The sequence below is a fragment of the Protopterus annectens genome, chromosome 3.part1 (assembly GCF_019279795.1).
Source record: "Protopterus annectens isolate FY-2018-M chromosome 3.part1, PAN1.0, whole genome shotgun sequence".
Lineage (NCBI taxonomy): Eukaryota > Metazoa > Chordata > Ceratodontiformes > Protopteridae > Protopterus > Protopterus annectens.
In genome coordinates this window covers 165,125,955-165,150,258 of record NC_056732.1, presented here as the reverse complement: position 1 = coordinate 165,150,258, position 24,304 = coordinate 165,125,955, and the positions used below count along the sequence as shown (strand labels likewise).

The 24,304-nt window shown below is 39.4% G+C and overlaps 1 protein-coding gene across 1 annotated transcript in view; it reads left to right on the top strand.

Annotated features, from left to right (window-relative positions):
* ZNF438 (zinc finger protein 438) overlaps positions 1 to 24,304 on the top strand; it is a 1,581,053-nt gene that overhangs the window by 842,954 nt on the left and 713,795 nt on the right. The window contains exon 3 of the mRNA XM_044066690.1: positions 4,695 to 4,811. The gene's annotated coding sequence lies outside the window, so the exon portion shown is untranslated. The remainder of the gene's footprint in view (positions 1 to 4,694; positions 4,812 to 24,304) is intronic.

Sequence of the window (24,304 nt, the reverse complement as noted above, 5' to 3'; positions counted from 1 at the left end):
ATGGGTTATTTGCAGACAGGAAACCCAAAAGTAAGAGCTGCAACAGTGAATCTACTTGAATGTCTGCATTTATGGAAAACCCTAAAGCAGCAGCACATTTTTTAAAGCCGATGTCAACAAAGTCTGACTCCTCCAAGTGAACTGAGAAATATTTTTTGATACATGTACACGTGTGTGTGTGTGTGTGTGTGTGTGTGTGTGTGTGTACATATATGCGCATATAAAACTTGGGGTTTGATGTGTGCTATGTTTAATAAGTCCGCTTAATGCTTGTGTAAATTAGTTGAATAGTGATATTTACAGTCTGAAAAAGTGTTTCCTGTGGATGAAAGCACTTGATACAGGTTTTGAGTATATAAATACAAGGTTGCTAGTTTTACCATATTATTTTTATTTGGTTTTGATATACAAAATATCTTGTACTGTATGTTAGGAAACAAGATTTGTGATAAATGGAGGGACTTCCAAGATGACTGCATACTGTTCAACAGCTTAATTTCAGCTCTTCCAATGTGAAAACAGAAACTGAGAAAAAGGAATGCCATTGAAACTGTTATTTGGGTTTTCAGTTACTGGCTAGTAAGCACACTGCATGGATGCCAGCAAATAAAAAATGTGGCGAACTAGAAGAAGTCAAGAGTAAACACTTCCTGGGAAGGATCTCTTCAGCAAAAGGCAGTTCAAGCTTCCACTTGCATGTAAGAATAACTTCCAGCAATGTAGAGGGAAAACAAGTCGTGTACACAGAGGTGATTAAAATAAATAAAACAATGAAGGAATATATCATCTCAAATAACAAAAGACTAAAAATAGAAGCTTTGACTATTCAGATGAGCTAGTAAAACTGCGAAAATCGAAGGTTGAAATGAAGAAAAGGCTGGTTGCGGATGAGACTTCTGTAAAAGAGAGTTTTAAAAAGAGGTCGAAGACAGAGCATACAGAGAAAACTGAGATTTTCTGCTGTACCAGAGAAAGTGGGAAGAGCAGATTGTATTAATTTTATGAAAGCGCAAATGAGCAACTGGCGTGGTGTACCACAGCAGGATTTATTAATTGAAAGGGCAATTTGAGTGTATTCTCCAAAACTGGCCATAAGAAAGTAGCCAAAGCATGTATTAGTAAAGAATGCAATTATACCAGCAGAAAGAGGTGATATGAGAAAACTGTAGCAGAAGGTCAAGCTATTATAAATTGCAGACATCAGAGTGTTTGTGGAAAAAGATCATTTACTGTATACCAGGCAGAAGAGAAGCAAATTTATCCCAGCAATCAGGGCATGTTGAGAGGCTCATATCAGCTGCAAGATACTATATCCAACTGTTTTCAGAGTATTTTTTCCTGGAGGATTAAATACATTTTTGATGCGGAACAGGTTAAGGAGGAAATAAAAAAAAACTTTATCCAACAACAAGTGAGCCAGCAGGCAGAAGTGGTCTCTGCTTCTTATTCTTCTGACAATAAAATGTTTCCAGTGTTCCAAAGGAAAATGCTTGCGAGACGGAAAAAAGTACAGCAATTGACTAGAAGAGTCAGGAGTGTCTTGAACTTGAATCATGGTCTGGTGTTGGGAGGTGGAGATAATCGGGAAGAAGACAAACAACACTGAAATTAAAGCATCAATCATATTTGTGAAGTATACATTTGCAAATAAAATTTTGCTGCTAAGAAAAAAAATGGACTTATTTTACTTTTTTTGGTGGTCTCTAAAGCATATACCCCACAATATGTCTTTAATGTTTAGAAAGACATTAAAGGGAAAATGCAAGTAAAACAAATTTTGTTGTATTTACATAAAACATTTTATGATATAAACTACAGGTTATATCGTAAAGCAGTTTTGTATAGTGGGTAGTCAGGTGTATTTTAAATATGAGATAGTCTTTTTAGTCATTGTATGTGTTAAAAATATTCAAGCAAACAATTGCCTTTTATTTGTAAGAAATATAAGTTTTACTGTATAAAGAGATGAAAGGCTGAACAGAAGCAAGTTCAAGTTATTAAAATGTGATCTTGGGCTGCTTGAGTGGGGGGGTGGAATGTGAAAGTGTACTGATTATATGTAGAACTAAGATGATAATTCCCCTTGTTTTAAAAGAGTAGATGTCTAGATTAATGTCCTTATCTTAAAATATGTACAAGTTTTTTGTCAGAGAATAGGCTTGGAAAATAAGACAAAATGAAGAAAGCCATGAAAAACACTAATCTTTTTGCATCTGCAAAGATGCTAGCTTGTTTGTTTTTTTTTTTGTTTTTTTCTGGTAAAACACAAAATCCAAGAAGCTACAAAACCAAAACAAATCCAAGTCAGAAGGTCGTGAGCCACAGCTGTTTTATTTGGTAAGACCACTTAACAAAAAATTCATATACATTAAGCAATTTCGTCCTTTATTGCAACATTCTGATATATGCAGATTCACTTTAGAATATCGAAAACCCATAATGTTGAAATTCAAAACATTGAGACCAAATTATTGAAAATTCAAAACAGTGAATCCTATAACATTGAAAAAAACATAGGAAACCAATATTGAATATATTCCAGCACAACTACATACAGAAACAAAAAACAAACCATATTATACTTCCCCAAATATAAGCAGGAGGCAAGCCCCATGCACCCCTACCCCTGCTACTTAAATATATCAACTCCGAGATCACACAACACTACACTAAGATGTATTATGTTGTAGTATAGCAAGTAAGAAGGGAACATGACTGAGGTTACCTGTGAAACTCTGGTAAGTATCATAGAAATATATAGTAATGAGTAATGTTTTAACAGTGAATTAGTGTTTCTAAGAGAAGGTTGAGGATATTTTTTTTTACAATTTAAACAGGCAGTCATGAAGTACGGAATGGTATGTTTACCATTTTGTTCTGGTCAAGTGCGAGTAGAAGGGGGTGTGGGGGGGGTGCAGGGGGCCTTTCTCCCCTGCTTATATTTGGAGACGTGTAATATGGTTTGTTTTTTATTTGTTTCTGTATGTAGTTGTGCTGGAATATAGTACATATTACTTTCCTACATTTTTTCAATAAGCCGCGGTGGTGCAGCAGTAGTGTTGTCGCGTCACAGCAAGAGGTTCTCCCTTTCAATTCTCGGCTAGAGCGCCTTCTGTGTGGAGTCTGCATGTCCTCCCTGTGGTCGAGTGACGTTCGAAAGACATGCGTGAATGGGCGTGCCTTCGTTGAAGGTTGGTCATCGGGCTGGCACCTCAACACCATAAAAATCTACTGCCAGTCATTAGCGGACCGGAGTTCCACTGTTGTGACCCCTGACCGGGAAAAGCCGAAAGAAGAAGAACAATAACTTTCCTACTTTTTTTCATTGTTATGTGATTTAATATTTTGAGATTTCAGTGTTTTGAATTTTCAATATTTTGGTCTCAGTGTTATGAATTTCAACATTATGGGCCTATGATGTTCTATAGTGAATCTATATATATATATATATATATATATATATATATATACATACATACATATACACACGCGCACACACATATAGTACGGGTTACTTGCTAGTAAGGTTGGGAGGGTGACCTAATGGTTAAGATGTTTGCCTTACAAACACAAGGTACAAGGTTTGAATCTCAGGGGATAATTGGCTAGGCTTAAAATGGCTCGCAAGAGCAGTTAGCCTAGTACTAACCTATGAACCTCCATGTGTGTGTGTGTGTGTGTGTGTGTGTGTATATATATATATATATATATATATATATATATATATATATATATATATATATTTATTTGTTTACACACACGCACACCTGCTGCATACAACATTGGGAAAGAGCAAATCCCACAAAGCAATGTACACTGATTTTATTTTTAGAAATCTGTTGTTTCACTCTTAACAGGATTGCAATTGATTTCCGTGGTTTGGTATCGAGGGCAGAGAGGGAATCCAGTTTACTGTCTTCACATATTTTGATAATAAACATATGCAAGGACAAATGATAACGTGAGTTGAGTATGATTACATGTGAAGCCCAGCCAGCAAGCAAATGGAACACGTGCATGTATACAGACGTACATAATAAATATGCCACTTAATTATTTGACTGCTGTATAAAATCATTCCATTTGAAGGACTCCTGTTAACCTCAACCAAAACCGCTTTGATAAATGAATGTCAGAAAGAAATATCATATCATATCCACTTTTGGAGAATGTGTTTACACAAAAGAGCTACTAATATGCTTGTATTTTCAAGTTTTAAAAATAAAATGTAATATATGTGTTAAATGACAAAGTGTTTTACAATACCTAAACTCAAAAGGAATGTATGAATAAAGACCTTAAGCAGTTTCTGCGTATTCCAGTTTTTAGTAGTTGTTGTGTCTTTTGGCTTTTCCCGGTTAGGGGTCGCCACAGCGGAACTCCGGTCCGCTAATGATTGGCAGTAGATTTTTTACGTGCCGAGTTGCTGGCCCCGACGCACAACCTTCAACAAAAGTACGCCCATTCACGCATGTCTCCACACAGAAGACGCTCTAGCTGAGAATCGAACAGGACAACGTCTTACTATGAGGCGACAATGCTACCGCAGCACCACCACCGTAGTTATGTATGCAAATTTTCATTTTGTTATTCTAGTTATCTTTTCTCAGCTGTTAAACCCTTATCTTTGGTGTACCTGCTTGAAGTTCTGATGTACTTTAATACTGAACATATTTTTCATTTCTTTATTTCAGTGTTTGGTTTCAGAAGTGTGTCCCAAGTAATTATAGATCAGCAAACAGCCTAGAATCTAACTACTTCATCATGCAGACTTGCTTGGTACCTTTGTAAACAAGCTTCCAAACTTTAAGGTATGTAACTCAGAAATGAATGAATGACTGAGCAGATAATTGCCTAAATGAATGAACATGCACATTCTGAACTGTACGTTTGCTATTGCCAGTACAGGTGCCATCAGGAGTTCTAAATGAGCAGCCAGGCTCACCTGATGTTTCATCTTCCTAAAGACTGTTTTCTTACACAGTGTTGCATACTTATTCAAACAACCATTCAGACATCCATCAGTTATAAAACTTGGATTCACAAGTTACATTACAGTATGCATCTGTTGCTTACCATATTGGCATGTCTTTAGTTCATTTCCCATCTCCTAATTGGTATAGCAAATATGCAAAGCATATGGCAGTGATTAATATGTGAGACCTCTAAATTGCACACACTGTATGGGCTGGGTTTTTTTTTTTCTTTTTCTTCTTGTCGGGCACAGCTTGTATAACATCTGGTTTCTCTGTTTAATTACGGAGTAATTGATAATGAACTGCGGTTTATCTTAATTACTTTCCAAATAAACAGAGAAATTTACACAATAGCTAGTAAGCGCCCAGATTAGTATACGTATGTTATTTATGAGCTACACATTTAATGTGGCATAAATTAGTGCCATTTAAATGTGCCAACTTTTTTTCTCTTTGTGAATTGCTTTCTGACTGTCCTCATGCAGACGCAGTTTTTTGTGTATAGAATTTTAGTCTGAGAAGCAAATGGCAGAAATTAACTTTATCTAAACCTCTTTGAGTCTTATCAGTATAATTTCAGTTCTCAGCAGTACTTGTTACTTTTTATTTGTAGACAACTTTGTATATTTGATTGGTGGCATAATTTCAGAAGAAGTAAGGTTTACATTTTAAAATTAATGATGTTATGTTGTCCCTTTCTCGCCTTCCTTCTTGTTGGTTGGGTTCGGAGCCGACCCTTGGCTCCGACTCGGCCATATTCTAAAGCTCGAGAGCTTCCAGTGGCTCGAGGCTAGACCCTATCCTATCATGCCTAGTGCTAGTTACCCAGATCTCGTTTGTCGCTTGAAGCTTCGAGGATACTGGCTCAGGCTAAGTTTTTTGAATTTTATTGTTATTTTCTGGGTTTAAATCTTAATATTTCTTCAGGGTCTCTCTCTGTAGATTAATAGTGTTTGTTTAGCCATCTGGTTGTTGTTGCTGTTGTTTAGGCCATCATTCTTTCTCCAGGCCTATTCCCCTTTTCGAATCCATTTTTTTCTTAGAGGATTCCCCCTTACTCTTAGCCCTTTCAGTCAGAGGGCTTTCCCCTTATTCCCTCCTTTTCCTTTTCTGGTAAGAAGTAGCTGTTTAAGTTAGAGGCTCTCCTCAGTCGGGGGAGTTGTTGTTTAACTTAGTGGCTCTCCCCATTCCGTTACCTTCTGTTTTTTGTTGTTTAAAAAAAAAAAAAGTTAGATATAGTTTCTTAGTGGTTGTTGTAAAGCTGTTTGTCTGATATCTATAGCTTCAGTGTATTATAGTTACAGTTTTGGGCTTTGTTGTTGTTGTGATAATGTCCAAAGTAGCACCCAAAGAATCCTAACCTTCTGGATTCAAAAAATGTGACTCATGCTCCCAAAAAATGTCCCTGGCTGATGGACATACGAGTTGTGCTTATTGTTTGGGAGCCATGCACCTGCAGGACTCATATTCTGTTTGTCATGCTTTCAGTGCCAGAGTCCTGCAGGAGAGCAAAAACAAACTTATCTTGCAAGGGTTGCTAAAAGGACCTTTTGACACGCAGCAGAAGGGAATCAGGCTAGTAAACCAGGGAAATCACCCAAACCGACACCTTCATCGGTTCCGACTTCGGAGCTGTCAAGACACTTAGAGAAATCGACCAGTTCATCGGACCCGCTGTTCCATCAGTGTCCTTGGAACCATCTAGGAATCATAAAAGGACTAGATCTCCTTCCTTGGAAATGGTGCAGTCCGCTCCACAGTCACCACTTCTGCAGTCTGTGGTGGGCAGTCACTGATTGCCCTCTCACTCCTCTCGATCGTCCAGGATTCTTTCAGACGATGATGTGGAGATGGTGGTGAAGAGGCTTCGCAAGACACCAGCTCTCACCAAAATATTATCAAGTCCAGCCCATATGGATGTGGAGCCGACTACTCTTCCTCCTGGACCATCTATTCCTCCTTTGACTCACCTGAGCTCAAAGCCAGAGTTCATGAAAGTCATTGTAGTGGAACCGTCAGTTCCGAAAACCTCCGATCTCTTGGTTCCGACATCCACTCCGATCTCCTCGATACCTTCTTCTATCAAGGGATCTGGGAGCTGACACTCCGTCGGCTCCAAGCAGGGAAGTGGCATCAGACCCTTGTCTGACCCCACTCTCCCTCTTGGAGCTTCAGCGCAGGTGAGCTCAGCTCCCACATCAGCCTCGGAGCCATCACCCTTGATGCAGGAGAGGTCTCTCGACTCTTTGGCGCCGGGGATACTCTCGGGGCCAGGAGCGTGGTGCCTTCGAGGTGATGAGGAGTGTGCTGTCCTCTCAGAAGCTCCTCCCTCAGCTTCAGCTACTCCGTGTCTTCCCTCTCACCACTCCTCCATTCTAAGTGCAGGGAATCAGTGCCCCAGGATGCTCCATTGGCCAATCCCCTTTTTCTGAAACCTCCCCAGAGCATCCCCTTGAGGAGGTCCCCCAGAAGAGGACATGTAAGAGGAAGCATGTGGATTCCCCTGAGTCTCTAACATTGGACACAGTTTTGGAGGACTGAGAAGAGTCCTCGCGGTCCCCCTCTGAGAATGTCGCATTCTCCGACATCCTGGAAATCCTCAGGCAGAGGGGTGGCTGGAAGTCCCTTTCCCCTTCTGAGGACGAGTCCGTGTACCTGGATGCAATCGGTTCCCGACCCTCCACCTCTTGGGTGTCACCGCCCTTCGACCTGCTGCTAGGGGTAGTAAGTCGAAAGGTGTGGAGCTCTCCAGAATAGATGGAACCAGTTCCGCGGAGGCCCAATAAATTCATAATGGCCCCTGACGACAAATCCTTCCTATCCAAGGGTGTGCCAGTTGATGCTATGGTGGTGGCGGTGGCCACTAAGAAGGAATTAGCAGAGACTTCTACATCTGTTCATCCACTGAACAAAGAGCCATGTACGATAGACAGATATGTGAAGCGTGTCTTTTCTTCAGCGGCCTTTACTCTCAGGTCACTGAATTATCTATCCCATTTCACCCATCTTTAGAGGGATCTCTTGAAAGAGTTAAGAGATACCTTATAGGATCCTACAACTGCAGGAGCTGCAGATAAGACTGCTTCTCAGCTTGCGACCTTATCTTCGATAGTTAACTCCTCCATGCAGCTTATCTATCTCCTATGCAGTCGATGGAGCAAGTAGGGTTGCAGGCACAAGAGTCGCCTTACAAAGGCATTCCTTGGTGCGCCTTTGTCAATTTACAGGGCCTTTCAAGTCCTCCTTTACCAATGCCTCCTTTGATGGCTCATCATTGTTTGGGCCTAAGGTAAAAGAGACTCTAACCAGGTGCGAGCAGGATGGTAAGACTTTTTTTGCGCCTTCTCAGCCTTACTCCAAAGGTCAAAAGGATGGAAAAATGTGGTTCTGGAAATTCCAGGGGACTTCGCCTGATGCATGTGGTGAATTCCCCTCCCCCGGGGCAGAGGGGGGAATAATAATGGGGGACGCCACCCTCGCGGCAGAGGGGGTCTGCAGAGTCAGGGCGACAGAGATACGTTCTCTGGGAGGCCCTTCCAGTGCTCCTGAAAGGGGGCCTGTCTGTCCACCTCTGGAGGCAATCGGGGGAAAATTGTCACTATACCCAGAAGCCTGACAAGATATCACAGAAGACACATGGGAACAATCGATAATATCCAGGGGATACAGTATTCCTTTCTCCATGCCACCTCTTCCCCAAAAACAAAAATCCATCCCAGATGTGCCACCCAATCTGAGGGAACAAGCAACTCTAGAAGTTCAAAAGTTGCTAAGAAAAAGAGTCATCCAAGAAGTCCCCGCAGACCAAATCGGATCCAGAACTTACTCAAGGTTCTTTTTAGTACCAAAGAAAACAGGGGACTGGAGGCCCATTTTGGACCTCAGCAGACTCAACAAGTCTGTCAAAAAGACAAAGTTCCGGATGGTGACACTGCAGTCCATACTTCCCTTTCTGGGAAAGGACAATTGGATATGCTTCATCGATCTCCAGGATGTATACTACCATATCAAGATGGACAGGTGATCCAGGAAAGTTCTACACTTCTGGCTGGGAGCCAGTCAGTACCAGTTCAGATCTCTGCCCTTTGGCCTCACCACAGCCCCCAGGGTGTTCACCTGCATGGCAGTAGTGATGACTCATTTGAGGCGTCTGGAATTCCGGGTGTTTCCATATCTAGATGACTGGCTCCTTACTGCCACCACCGAGCATCGACTAATCGAAACAAGGGACACCACAATACACCTCTGCTCTCAGCTAGGCATTACTGTAAACTACGAAAAGTCTGCCTTGTTGCCTTGTCAATATATTGCATTTATAGGAGCAGATCTAGACACCAAAGGCATGATAGCAAAATTGCCTCAGGAGAGGGTATCGACCATTCAACACCAAGTTGAAACTCTAATCAGGAGGAAAAAGTCTCAAGCAAGATTTGTTCTCAAAGTCCTGGGCTCAGTGGTGGCAGCTATAACTCTAGTTCCCTTGGCGCATTTCCACATGAGGTTATTGCAGTGGCTCCTCTTTGCTCAATGGTCCATGCAAGATCTACCCATGTCTTACGAAATTCTCATCACGGAGACCTGCAAGAAGGACTTAAAATGGTGGCTTCAGTCCACCCAGCTGACAATAGGCAGACCATTTGCTCTCCCACCCAGCTGACAATAGGCAGACCATTTGCTCTCCCCCAACCAGTGAACACAGTGACCACAGACGCTTCCCAGATGGGGGGGGGCATTATCTGGGACAGACTGTTCACGGAACTTGGCAACAACATGAGTACCATTTGCACATAAATGTCCTCGAGAAGAGAGTGGTACTCCTGGCATTGCAAGCACTTCACAGCTGTCTTCCCACAGGGACGATTGCGATTCAGACAGACAACATGTCAGTGGTATGGTACATTAACAAGCAAGGCGAAACCAGAACCTATCCCTTATGTCGAGAGGCCCTAAGAGTATGGCAATGGGCGATGCCCTCCCAACGCTTTCTGATCGCAACGCACATCCCGGGAAAATCCAACGTGATAGCGGACAAACTAAGCAGGGCTATCCTTATGCCTCATGAGTGGTCCCTGAAACAAGACATTGCGAATCAGATCTTTCACAAGTGGGGCCAGCCTTGCTGCAATCTTTTTGCGACATCCATCAATACCAAATGCAGCAGCTATTTTGCCCTAGTCCCCCCACCGGGGCAATCACCCAGGGATGCACTTGTTCATGATTGGCCCCCAGGACTTCTGTATGCCTTTCCTCTGTTTCCTCTGTTCCCCAAGATTCTTCAGAAAGCAAAATCGGTGGGTTGCAAGCTAATCCTCATTGCCCCCTACTGGCCTCATCAAATCTGGTTCCCCTTTCTATGGTCCCATCTCCTGGAGGAGCCTTGGATCCTGGACCCAGCTCCAGACCTGTTGATGCATCAGTCGGGCACACTCCAGCCTTCCTTACAGACCCTCAAGCTGACAGCTTGGTTCCTCCACTTCCTGGTTTAGCCATGCTTCCTGACATCTCCCTGGCCATACAACATATTCTTGTCTCCTCTCATAAATCCTCTACGAGGAAACTGTATACTAGTAAATGGAAACGATTCTCTTGTTGGGCTGTCAACAATAATATTGATCCTTTTACTGCACCCATTTCAAAGATACTAGAATTACTGGCTGAAACTTTTAAACAAGGAGCAGCAGCAGCAACTATCCGAGTTCAGTTGGTTGCTATTTCCACCTCCCATGTGGGAGAAATGGGTTCTAATCTTATGTCCCACAGGCTATGCAAAGCTTTTCTAAGGGGTACCATTCTTTTGAGACCCCCAATAAAAGAACCACTTCCTCCTTGGGATCTAAATTTAGTCCTAGCTGCCTTGATTCTTCCTCCATTCGAACCAGCCAGTTCTTGTGCTCTAAAATTTTTGACTTGGAAAACCATTTTCTTGATCGCCATTACCTCAACTAGGAGGGTATCAGAATTACAAGCCCTTTCCATTCATTCCCCTTATTTAATTTTCCACAAAGGTAGGTTTTCTCTCAGGACCAACCCTTCCTTTCTACCAAAAGTTTGCTCAGAGTTCAATCTGAATCAGTCGATAGAACTAACGGGGTTTTTTTCGAACTATGACAACAAGGCAAAGTATAAACTCCACCAATTAGATGTTCATAGACAATTACATTTCTGTTTGCACAGGATTCAGGAATTCAGACAATCTGACCAATTGTTTGTATCCTTTGCAGAGAACAAAAAGGCAACTCCAGTATTGAAAGCGACGTTATCAAAATGGATTTCGGATACCATTACTTATGTCTATAATTCAGAGAACAAGCAACTACCAGGGAAAATTCGAGGACACTCAACCAGGGCTTTGTCTACCTCTACTGCCTATAGACTCTATTTGTGCAGCGGCTACATTGGTTAACCCCCCCATACGTTCATTACTCATTATAAAGTAGATGTGGCCTCCCGGAACAGGGCATCTTTTGGTTCCACGGTTCTGGAGTATATTCCATTGAGACACCCAAGAAGAAGGTGCTGGGGATGCTGTCCCAACCAACAAGAAGGAAGGCGAGATAGGGACAACATAACATAAAGAAGTTATGTACTCACCATAACGTCCCATGTTTGTTGTCCTTGATCTTGCCTTCATTCTTGCATCCCACCCTCCTTTCCCCTCCTGGAGGATCGAGAGGAGTTATCCATGTTTGGCTATATAGGCCTTGATTGCCTTCCTGCCTTATGAGTTGGATAGAATAAGAATTTCTACTTATGACTTTTCTTCTTATATACATATGCATATATATTTTGTTAAGATTTGTCTATAGTTTATATATCTATACATTGTGGCCTAGTGTTATGGGTCATCACAAATGAGATCTGGGTAATGAGCACTAGGCATGATGGGATAGGGTCTAGCCTCGAGCCAGTGGAAGCTCTCGAGCTTTAGAATATGGCCGAGTTGGAGCAGAGGGTCAGCTCCGAATCCAACCAACAAGAAGGAAGGTGAGAGCAAGGACAACAAACATGGGACATTATGGTAAGTATATAGCTTCTTTTTTTCTTTTTATGGAAGGAGGCACCACACTGGCATGTGATGTGACTAGCTTTTCTGAATATTGTGTTCTAAAGAGTTTGTTTCAGCTTTATTCAAAAATCAAGGAATTTACGATGGGCATGTCATTTTCTGTAGCAGTGCATATTACCTGTGTATTAGATATATATTTCCCTGCGGATGGGTCCACATGTCGTCTTTTCATGATAGACAGTTTTGGTATTGATGTTTCATATACTAGGTATGGCTTATGTTTTCATTATGGAGTTTTTTGCATTATCTTTTCTAAAACAGAATCACACTGGCCTTTTGGATACTTTGCATTTATAACTGCTTAATAGTGAAAAGCAAGCATAAGGTAGCATTAAGTAAAATGAAAAGAAGTTATAGAGTGAGCTGTTGGATGAGAGCATACTTTATAGAGTTGATATTTTTCTACTGTCTCTCTCCATTAAAATTTCTTTGTAATGAATATGAAATGTCATATATTTTTGAGTGTTGCAGATGTCTCATTTCTGGACTTTGCTATAAATGGGCATGCTCCCTTAAGATGCACAATTTAAAGCAGGGGCATTCAGATGGATTTAAAGTTTGTGTCAGCCAGAGGAAACAGAATTCCTGTATTAGTTTATTCATTGACTTCTGTCATTGCTAATGGAAGATCTTCTGACAATGCCATTAGAATGTGCTATTTCCTAAACATAACATAGTATTATCAAGTTCAACTTTTTCTAGTACACTGATCACACACATTTGCGAAATTACCATTGAGAGGGATGTGCTGAATTAGTCAAGCACAACAGTTTTAGTATTGTCCCTTGCCTTCCAGACATATTGTGTGAACAGACATAGATTACAACATGCGAAAACAAGTGGAATGTACAAGTGATCTTCCTAAATAATGTCTTTATTAGAGGCTTCTTATCAGCAGAGCAAATATCACTCTGCATTTGGATTTGCTCAGGTCATTACCTCTGCAACTCATAGATTGGATCATACTTTAGACCTAGTGTTTCTATAGAGTATGAGGGACTCGGAGGTGGTACTCATCTGGTCTGATAATTTCAGGTCCTGTTGGTCTAGAGCATTTGCATTTAAATCCCTCCATTCAAGAGCTGAAATTGATCTGCTCTGCCAAACACGCTACTCTGGAGCTTTTTTCATCAGTCACTGCTGCAATAGCTGTAGCTATATGGATCATATCATCAGGCCTGTCACAGGTTTCCTGCCACCAAAGAATGCTACTCTTGTCAGCTTTCGAGGATTGATGGTTGGATAACTCTTTTCATTTCTGGGCAGATAAGTACCCTTTGGAGGGAAAAACTTCCATATGTTATTTTTATGACTAAAACTGAACTTTCTGTGAAATTAGTTATGTTATGCTAGGAAAACATATTTTTATAGACTGTCATGTGACTTTTGGTAACTTTTAAACATGAGTGTTACTTTTTTTTATTTTTGTGAGTTGTGCACACTTATTTAAAGTGACATTATTCTTAGTAAAAGCTGTGCTGTTTTAACTTAGGTTATCAAGGTAAGTGTTTAAAGTGTTTTTCATTGTATCTAAAAATACAAAACACCAGCGACTAGGATTAACGGTATGGACATTAAACAATACACTATAAATCATTTACCATTTATTAAAGTGTTTTTTAAGTTTTGTATCCTAGCTGTGTAGCAGTATGTGTGTGTGTTTTTTTTTTGTTTTTCACTGTTTTTAGTGGAAAGTGGATTTTTGAATACTTACCTGATTTGCAGACTACTGCTAATTGGCTTACCTGGGAATCTGGCATCTTTTTCGGCTTTAGCATGGATCAACCTGCTGCTTCTTTGGTTCTTCCTTTTACCAGCCCCATTAAGAAGAAAATTACTAAACAGCCTCTGCAACAGCAGCAGTCTGCTTAAGTGGTCAGATGCAGGTGGATGACTCTGCTGTGAACCTTTTCTGGTTCCTTAATCCATTCATCTTTTTTCTTGGCTCCCTCTGGTAAAGTCCCTACAGTCACCATGGTCAAGGAGATAGATATGCCCTCTGTGACTATTGGAATGTCCTTGGTGGATGAGGGAGAACCACTATTATTTTTTTCAGTTCTAAGAGAAGGAGCAGTGAATGCCTCTATGTGTGGTCCTTTAGAAATTCCTGTGAAAGAGAAGCAAGCACTTAAGCTATATGTTTTCTTATATCTCAGTTACTTTGGATAGGAGTGATTTATTGGGCTTAAATCAAGGTTTAGTTCAGACTCTTGACCCTTTCAGTTCAACTATTTCTAGCAAGAGAAAAAGGGATTCTTCATTTTCTGAATAGGTTCAGAATATTGAACCACTACGTTTTTTTCTCTTTTTCTCCTCATGTTTCTGATTCAGATTCTGAAGAAATTGTGCTTCCACCAGTCCCTTAGAAGGATTCTCTTTTTCTGAAATTAATCTCAGAATGAATCATTTGTTTCATTGGGAACATGATGGCATTCCAGTGTCTCCGAAGATGTATTATGATGTTTTGCAAGTGAACCTATACCAATTAATTTTGTTCTTTCTGCACTGGTGGATGTTTTTGTTACAGCTGTAACTTGCCTGACAAACCAGCCTGCTGCTCCCAAGAAAACGGATTGTATAAAGTTCCCCAATCTTATAAGAGTTTGCATACTAATCCCGGATCAGTACCAACAATTAATTCCCTGGAGAACCCAGCTGCTGCTGAACATTTGGTTAATATCAGTCCCACCCCTTCTGACAGTGATGTATTTGTGAAAAAGTATTATTCTACATAACTTATGTTAAGAATTCTCAACTGTCAAGCTCATATGTTAAACTTCATACTTGCCTCTTTTGAGAATATGAGGAACATTATGGCATTAGTTTCCTCTCCTGAGGGGGAAATATATTTGTGTAAACTAATTGCTTCTGTGTCTGATGTAGCTACAGACTGTTTCTGAAATGTGGTTATGATTCTGCTGATGCTACTTCCAGGGCTTCTGCCACTGATAGGTTTGCTTGGCTGCATACTCAAAACCTACCTGAGGATGTTTAAGCTGAAAATTAGAATTCTTCCTTAAAAATGAGTTAGTTTTCAGACTAGCTGCTGCTAAGGCCCTCAAAAACTGTGATGAGAGAGGTAAGTTGATTCAAGGAATTCCTCACATTTTTCAGCCTTTGTTCTCCAAGTTTGACAAAGGGGTTTAATGCTACCTCTATGGCCTTTTTCAAAAAGCAAAATAAACCAATACAAAAGGCTGCTGGTAAGCAAACATTAAAAAAAAGAAAAAAAATGGTAGAGAGTTTCCAAACGAAATGAGAAACCTCCCAGAACAAGGACAGTCTAATAAGTCTGAATGACTTCTCTCCCTGGCAAACGTTTAATCCTTCCAGAAAGTCAGAACCTCCATTTTTCTGTTTGGCAGCAGACCATTTCAGATGGGTTCTGAAAGTAATTCATCAAAGTTACAGATGACAGTTCCCTGTCATCTGCCAGATCAAACTCCTCTTTTCCCTCCTGTCATTCATCATCAGCTGACTCAGTGGAGTGATACACATTTAGGAAAAGGGTTTTGGTTAAGAATGTTTCTGGTGACAAAGGAAGATTCATGGAGACCAGTTCTGGAGCTTTCCTTTGTAAACCAGCTTTTGATCGTGCCCAATTTCAAAATGTTATCTGTGTGTAACTTGTTACCTCTCATTCCCCATTTGAGTTTTTTGGTGACCTTATTTTTAAAAGATGCTTATCATATTTCTATAGATCCCGATTTCAAATGTTTGTTTAAAGTTTTCTTTGTCCGGACTTACAGGATGGCTGCACATTGAGTAAAAGCTTATTTCTAGCAGTCCTAGTGTGAAAACAGAAACTCAGCATAGAAGGCCATCAGACTCGTGTTTATGGGTAAATTTCAGTAACTGGCTAATAAGTGCGCTGTCTGCATGCCAGGATTAAAGAAATACAGAAGACCTGGAAAAAAAATCAGCTAAACAACGTGAGGAAGAAACACTGACTGCGGAGAGTTCTGCAGCTGTTCAACAAAAAACAATGCACCCTTCAGACATGACTTCCAATAACATACAGGAAGATACAAGACAACTGCATACAGATCTGGTTAAAATAAACAAAACACTGATGGAGTATATCAACACAAACAAGAAAAGGTTGGAAAAAACAGATATTCAGATGAGATGATAAAACTGCAAAAATCAGAGGTAGAAATAAAGAAAAGGCTGGTTGAATATGAAACTGCTCAGGAAGAGATGTTTAAAAAATTAATAGAATTAGAGGACGGAGCACGTGGGGAAAATCTGATAGTTTCACCTATACCAGAGAAGCTGGAAGGAACAGATCATATTAATTTTAGGAAATCACAAATGAACTGGACTGGTATTCCACAGCAGAAGTTGTTAGTTGAAAGGGCACATCGTGTGTATGCTCGAAACCTGGCTATAAGAAAGCAACCTAGACCTTTAATAGTAAAGATGCAATCCTACTAACAGAAGGAGTTGATTCTGACAAAATTCTGGATGAAGGACAAGGTACTAAAAGTGAGAGTCAGCATAGTGTTTGTGGAGAATGATTACTCGTACACCAGACAGAAGAGTAGCAAATGTATTCCACTATTCAGGGAATATTGTGATGCAGGTGTGAGATTCAAACTATGGTAACTAGCTGTCTTTAAGGTATTCTTTCCTGGAAGGACAGAATCATTTTTTCATGAAGTACATGCTATGGAGGAAATACAAATGTTTGTCCAACAAAAAGTAAATAGAAGGAGGTTATGCTTCTTGTTCTTCTGGTAATAAAGACCACAGAGGTACTGTACCTGTGAAACTTTTTCAAAATGTTCAATGGAAAATGATAGAGAGAAAGAAGGAAGCACAGGAGTTAATTAGAAAAATCGGGAATACATTGGAAATGAAGCAGAGACAGGATTTTGGAGGTGAACAATAATAAAACCAGTAATTTTAATATGGGATTACAGTGCAATAATTATATTTGTAAAATATGACAGAACAAGAAAATCTGGAAGTATTGGACTTTTTCAGAGTTTGTTGGGCTTGTGGGAAACTGTAAAGTATATGCCCAACTTCATGTCATTAATGTTCAGAAAAGTACTTTGGGGAGGGCAATATGAGGAAAAAAGGTAACTGTAAGGAAACATTTTTTTCTTAAATAACACTGAACTTGGGGCATGTGTTTTCTTTAAATGCTATAAAGTAACTTTTTTCAGTTATTTGTAACTGTAATAATAATTGTAAACTGGTACTGTTGTTTCTTTTCTTTCCTTTCTCCCTTCTCTCTCTCTTCTTATACAGTGTTAAGGAATGTAGGCACTGTGGTGTTAAAAAAGCCTGGTTAAAAAGCATGATAAAAGAAAAACGAATGTGCTTTTTCTCATTCTTGCATGGGGAAATGATAGTATTAAAGACCTTAGATTGATATATTAGCAAGTTTTAAGAGAGCAAGTAAATAAAAAGAACATTGAATATTATGAGGCTTTTTTCTAGCAAATGCATGTAAGTTCAGTAACAATTCTGCAGATGGTCTCCATGTTTCCATGGAAACAGTCTGATAAAGAGAAGCTGCCTGGTTCTCATATCTCCATGGAGACAATCTGATAAAGGAAAACTGGCTACAATCTGGTGGAGAGTGATTGGCTGAGGAAAAAAAAAGAAAAGAGAAATTGTCTAAGAGATAATGTTCTCTGAAAGCATTCAGGTGTTTCCCCAAAGTAGATAATGTTCTTTGAAAGCATTCAGGGCTTTTCCAAGGTAGTTAATATTCTCTGAAAACATTCTGGGGTTTTCCCAGCTGGGATTGCTATAAAGATAAGACAAAACCACCGTCAGTACTTAGAAGCACAGGCTGCACCATGTGTCTTAGTATGGATGACCTTTCTTTTAGGTTAACTCACATCTGTGAGTATAGCTGTCAGTTTGCATGTAAGTTCCTCTTACGAGGATAAACCTTCAATATTTGAAGCTGTACATAGTTTTATGTGTTATTATTATGTCAGTAACTTTTAGGGAGGAATTGAGGTGGGGTTTTGTTTGAGGGTTTTCAATAAAACTAAAAGTTTTATAAGATGTGACATAGAAACATCTGTATAAAAGTTCAAGCTGCCAAACACTGTATGCATGCAATACAAAAGTTGGAACTAGATATTTAACAAAACGCTGTTATACATAAAAGGTGGGAATAATAACTTTTTAATACAATGATGCTTTCTTTGATGCCTTTAAATGTAAATGGCCTCACAGATGAATACAAACAAGAAAGAGTAGTGAACTGTATTAAAAAATGCAGACTGCAAATAGTTATGTTACAGGAGACACACTTAGAAAGAAGTGCACATGTGAATTTGATAAAGAAAGGTTTTCAGGATGGATATTCAGCGGAATACCCATGACAAAGGGAAAGAGGAGTACTTATATTAATTGCAAAAGGAGCTCCAATAGTGATAGAAGAAGATAAAAAAGATAATGGCAGATTTGTAGTGCTAAGGGGCTACTGGCAAGGGAGGAGGAGGATTACACTGCCATGTATTTACATTTCACCTCAAACTGCTGTAATGGAGCTTAAGAAATCTGGGAGAAATAATTTGTTTTCAGCAAGGAATATTACTTATAGTTGGGGACTCAAACTTGATTTGCAGCAGTGAAGATGCATCTGGGGGCCCAGAAGGGAAAATATAACAAAGGAGGGTAGATGTTTGAAGAAATTTATGAAAATATTTGGTATGGAAGATGTGATTTCAGTAATAGGAGTTCAGGGTGAATTTACATATTATTCCCCAAGATATAAAAACTGGGCTAGGCTAGACAGAATTTACATTTCACAAGAACATGTGCATTTAATTGAAGGTCTTGATATCCACCCAATGACTATTTCAGATCATGCACCAATAATAGCTAAAATAAAAACACAGGGTGATGAAATATAAATGAGACATTGACGCTTTCCCACCTCTATGTTGAAAAGAGAGAAATTTAAGGAATGGGTAGTTGAGATTATTCAGGAGCTGTTAAGACAGACATTTCTTCTGATAATATAGCTAGGGAGTGGGATAAAGTTAAGGTGGAGTTTAAAAATAGGGTGGAAATGAAAGGGAGCTATGGTTAAGAAGTAACAAGAATTATTTTGAGGGACTGACAAATGTGAAAGTATTGCAGAATAGGGGAAATCTCGTAGAACAAGAGGAAGATCAACTGCTCACTGCTAGGCAGAAAATAAGGGATTACCTCAATAATGTGCACAAGCTTAGAAAGATTGCTGTTGAGCAACTACTTTTTCATAACAACACTAGAGAAAAAAAACTTTTAGCACAACGACTTAGGCAACAGAAAGTAGGAAGAGCTGCCATCAAACTTATGGAGCCTATAACAAAGAAGGTAATGAGATCATCCTGTAGAGGTATTATATTTTGGAAATTTTATAAGTGTCTCTATAAACCAGAGAAATATGAAAATCCAGAAAAGATACAACTTGAAATGTTTTTGGAAGAATTAAATATGCCAAGGTTAGAGGTAGATGAGGCTCATTTTCAAAAAGTTAGGATAGGAGGAGGTGAGATAAAAATTGTGATGTATAACCAATCTACAGGAAAGTCTCCAGGAATAGATGGTATTCCTATGGAAGTCTGGAAGCTAGGAGGAAAAAACTGATAAAGATCTGGAAGGTTTTGTTTAACAATATCTTAAGAGGAGAAGTGAAAACTGTGGTAGCTCTAATACCTAAAGAGGGTAAGGATCCATCAAATCCAGCTTCATACAGGCCCATTTCAATACTAAACCATGATTATAAAGTATTCATGTCTATAATGTCTAAAAGAATGTCAAAAGTAATGCCAAAACTGATGGATATGGATCAGTGTGGTTTTGTGGGGGGGCATTAACAGAACACTGATGATCCAGAGGGAAGCAGAATGTAAGTAAATACCATTGTTGTTGTTGGGTCTTGATGCAGAGAAAGCATTTGACAGAGTAAGCTGGGACTTTATGAGCAGGGTAATGGAAGCATTTGCATTTCATGAAAAAATTATAAGGTTGATTAGGAGAATATATGAGGGATCGGAGGTGAAAATTGAAGTGGGTGTGATCCTCTTTTATAATTTCTGCATCAGCAGAGGAACCAGGTAGGGGTGTCCTCTTTCCCCTTTATTATTTGCATTATATTTAGAACCATTGACAACGAAAATAAGGAACTCAGAAATACAAGGATATAATTGGTATGGTAGTCAAGGAAAGCAGGCTTTATTTGCAGATGTTATTATTTTGTATCTGACAAAATCAGAAACAGACATTACAGTGTTTTGGAACATTTTGAGACAGTTTTGTATCTTTTTGGGATACAAAATGAATGAAGCTAAAACAAAGGCAATAGCGGTAAATTATATACACACACAAACTGTTTCAGGAATACCCATATTTTATGGTGACATGGTAAAATGAAATATTTAGGAATATGGTTTAAAAATGATTCTAGTGTGACAGCTAAGGATATGTGGGAAGAGACTAAACAAAAGATGATACAAAAACTGGGAAAATGGAAGCTTTGTTATATGGATATCGATTGTAAGGTGCAAGCAGCTAAAATGTTGTTCATCCCTTTAGTCTTGTACACAGGTCAGGCATATTTTTATCAACCAGAGGAGATGTTGTAGGTAGCAGTTACTAAAGAGCTGAAAGACTTTGGGTGGGGAAGACGGCAAGAATCAAGTGGAATAAGCTGATTCTTCCAGTAGAACAGGGCGGATTGGGATTATCCAATTTGAAGGGGTATTTCAGAGCTACCCAGTTAAAATTCCGGTACATAGCACAAACAGAAAACTGTAATTCAAAGTGGAAAGGGATGATGATGATACATGGAAGAAGCTCAAGAAACAAGAAGAGACTGGGATTTTGGATGTAGGCCTTTAAGGAGAATAACAATCATGCAAAATATTATATCCATAAAGTAGCAGAAAGTATTCTAAGAACTAAACTAACACGGGAATGGAGAAAGGAGATTCTTCTGATGGGGATGACTGCAGTTAGGGTTACAGACAATAGGCAAGGGGGGGCGGAGTTTATTGGAGAAAATTGGCAAAGGAACCAAGGTATTGAGAGCAAATAACAAGAGAGGGAAAGATGATAGAATGGGAAGACGCCAATAATTTATTTGGACTACAGGTTAGAGATTGCCTTCCGTATCAGAGATTGATATCAAATTATAGGCAAAGAGAAAGAAACAGGGGTGTCCTAAATGAAAGGCCAGCATTGGTAGTGTTTATAACAGAATCTAGAACAGAAGCTGCTGTTAAAAAAGGAATAATTAGTAAGGCATGTAAAATATTGCACAATCAATCAGAGGAAGTTAGAAAGGATTGGGAAGAGAGACTGGATACACAATTCACAAAGAAACAATGGAAAGATATATGTATGTCTCCCAAATATTCAACAAAATCTAGAAGATTTAGGATTTTTGCCTGGAAATATTTACACAGATATTTTTATACCCCAAGCAGACTCCAGAGAATTTTTCCTCAGGTAGACAGTAAATGTTGGAGGTGTGAAGGGGAAAAAAGTGGTAATTGGGAACATATTTTCTGGGAGTGTGGTGAGTTGGTGGACTTTAAGAATTCCCTGCGGGATGCACTGTCAGAGATGTTGGGTTGGGCAGATTGGTCTGATGAGGGAGATGATTTTGCTGAGCTATGATACAGAATCGGAATTGCCTAGATATGGTAAAGCCTTGCTGTGTCTAATAATGGTGGCTGCCAAAAAAGCAATTACTAGAAAATGGAAATGAAAATCTAAACCCACTACACTGAAAGTAGTGAATATAGTAATAGATATAAAAGAACTGGAATTGAGATCTTTAGAAAAGGGTAGGAGCAAACTACATAGGAGAAAATGGGAATTGTGGGAACAATACATACAAGGGAGAAATGAGGCCTAAAATGGCAGCAGAACTTAAATGAGCTATGTAATATTTGAATGGGAAAGATTTGGTTGATTATAAGTGATGTATAATGTTTGCAGTGGAGTGTGTCAGTATGGCTTGTGATGTAAAATACTTGTGACTAGGATTGTGCCGGTGCGGTTTGGTTTCATGTATATAAGTGTATGATTGCCTATGTAGTAAGTGATGGATTAATGAAGATGTATCTTGTTTTAAAAAAAAGCAGGACTTGAATATTTACGTAATATTGCTTAGGTTATATAATATATAGTAATATATGTGAAGTACAATGTTTGTTATATTAATATAGTTTACTTTTATATGAATGTAAATGTGCCTATGTCACAGGTGATAATTCAATAACGGTGTTTGGAAGAAAAAAAAAAGGTTTTCGGTGTCCTGATCACACCATCAGTTCACTGCATTACCCTTTGGTTTATTCACTTCTCCAAGGGTATTTACAAAGTGGCTAGCTCGTGACAGCCTGCTTGGCAGAAGATATTCTACTGATCTGGCTGACTTGATGTTCTTAACATGGAAAACTGTTTTGTTGATTACTCTAACCTCTGCAAGAAGGGTATCTGAGTTGCAAGCTCTTATGGTGAGTCAACCCTACCTCATTTTATCTTAGGGACAGGGTTTCTTTGAGAATTAATCCTTCTTGTATGGGTAAAGTGGTATCCAAGTTTACTTTAAAGCAAACTATCCATCTCCCTGTTTTCTTTCCTTTCTCCCTCAGTTTCAGATTAGGTATAGTCCATTCCTTGGATGTCCACTGACAACTCAGATACTATAGTAACAGAACTATATCTTTCAGATCTTTGGATCAATTGTTTATTTCTTGTAAAGGTAAGACGAAAGGGCAACTTGTCAAAACATACCATTTCCAAACAGTTGTCTAAGGCTATATCTTTTGTTATGCTCACCATAACCGATCTATTGCAGGCAGGGTCAAGGCCCTCTCTACCAAGGCCTTGGCTTCATCTATGGCTTTTTTGAAAGAGTTGAATTCTTGAAATATTCTAGAAGCTACTAGTTTGTCCTGTGTATATACTTTTACAAAGCACTCTAAGCTTGATTCTTTCTCTGGTTCTAACAAAGCTTGATCTGGAACTTTTCTCCAGGGGCTCGTGGATTCTCATTTCACCTTCCAAAGGTGGTTAGCTATGGTAATCTACCTATATAGCTTAGGCTACTGCAGCAGTGATCAATATGGTGAACACTGTAGAGTTGTGTAAGTTGAACGCATCATAACAGTAGCTGTTTGAATGATCACTGCTGCAGTAGCCACTCCATTCCTCCACCCCCTTTTTTATGCCAGGGTGTCAACATTTATGTTTTGTTGTTCCTAGCATAGTCCTTTACCTCCCTCTTTCTGCTGGCAGGAAAGCTCTGAAGGGCTTTGTGCCCAAACTTATCTTATAGTCATCTCAACTCAAGCTGCTTGACAGTTTGGGCACATAGAATGTGCCCTGAAACCTTGGAAGCTGGCCAGCAATTATATCCTTGATAGAATAATAACCCATATAGCTAAGGCTACTGCACAATAATCATTTGAACACCTGCTGTTACAGTAAGTTCAACTTGCACAACTGTACTTTGTTAGCTTTACTTAAACAATTGTACTTTCCTCCTGGGGATGGTGTTGACATTCTGCAGAGTTTAACAGATCTCTCTCCTTAGCAATAGATTATCTTGCCCCAAGTCATATTTGCCAGTTTCTGTTAGGAGGTTTAAACTGTGGTTTGATTATAATTTCTGTCTGTTTCTAAGGAAAGGGTGCAGGTTGGAGCTTTAGTGGTATTGGGCTGGTCTGTGCAATGACAGGCTTGAGTTAGAGTACCATTATTTCACATATTAACTAGGGATCCCTGGATATCTGGAGAAAGCTCTGTGCATTAAATCCACCTGCCACACTATTCTTTGTGCTGGAGAGGTTTTGCAGCCCAGCCTGTCTGACTAGTAGGACTACTTGGAGAGAATTATCCACTATTGAGATTAAATCTATTGCTTGTTTCTTCTGTAACAAGATTGTTACTTTAAAACCTGCCTTTCCATCACTGGACCCCATGGGCACAGTTCTAATTCCAGGCTGTCCTGTTTCTACATCTTGGATTGTATTTAATATTCCAGGTTATGAGGATTTCATGTCTGTGGTCTCATGTACCTGACTAACAACTTACAGTTTAGATCTCTGTCCATTGATATTGGTCAGGATTAGTCTTGATATTCTGGAAGCAGTGAATTTCCAGATACTGGTTATGTGTTTGAAACAGAGATCTTTCCATTGGCTTTTAAAGAAGTTTTGTTATTGCTACTCTCAAGAACCAGGATTAGCAACCAACATACTAGAAAATTACAGCTCTGTCTCTTATC